This window comes from Pygoscelis adeliae, unplaced genomic scaffold, assembly GCF_000699105.1.
Source record: "Pygoscelis adeliae isolate BGI_AS28 unplaced genomic scaffold, ASM69910v1 Scaffold166, whole genome shotgun sequence".
Classification (NCBI taxonomy): domain Eukaryota; kingdom Metazoa; phylum Chordata; class Aves; order Sphenisciformes; family Spheniscidae; genus Pygoscelis; species Pygoscelis adeliae.
In genome coordinates, this window is record NW_008825156.1 from 6,982,337 (window position 1) to 6,982,866 (window position 530).

A 530-nucleotide genomic window follows, 5' to 3' on the forward strand; every position below is an offset into this window, starting at 1 on the left:
CGCTCCGCCCGGAAAGGGGGGGGAGGGGGGAAGCAGTCGGTATCCCCCCCATATCACCACCCCCGCTCAAGCAGCGCCTTCGCTTTACTCGCCGCCCAAGCCTGAACAGGAAACATGGGCGAGGCGAGGCTGCTGCCGACAGACACGGCTTCTCAGTAGTCCGCTCTCCCTTCCACGACGAGCGGAGACAGAAGTGAACGAAAAAAAGAAAAAAATCCTCTCGCCACCGACTCTCGAGAACAACTAACCTCTCCCCACACCAATGCAGATCCTACAAGATCTTAAGACCGCAGCCCGCTGCGTGTACCAAGGCTACTCCCCTCCAAGGGCAAACCTCTCAGGCACCCGGGGCCCCCAGAGACCTCAGCTACACATGAGGATCCTGCAGCCCACCTGATCCCCCGAAAGGCCGAGCTACGAACCGGCACCACCCGACCCCATCTCCCACGGTGCAGATATGCGGCTCTAACCTCCAACGTTTCTGCTCAGCTTCTCCTCCGCGCCTAGCGAGGACTGCCGATCTCCTCTAC

The 530-nt window shown here is 60.8% G+C and overlaps 1 protein-coding gene across 1 annotated transcript in view; it reads right to left on the reverse strand.

The window, feature by feature from the left end:
• Nucleotides 1-530, reverse strand: part of EIF4G2 (eukaryotic translation initiation factor 4 gamma, 2) — a 14,894-nt gene that overhangs the window by 13,558 nt on the left and 806 nt on the right. The window lies entirely within an intron of this gene.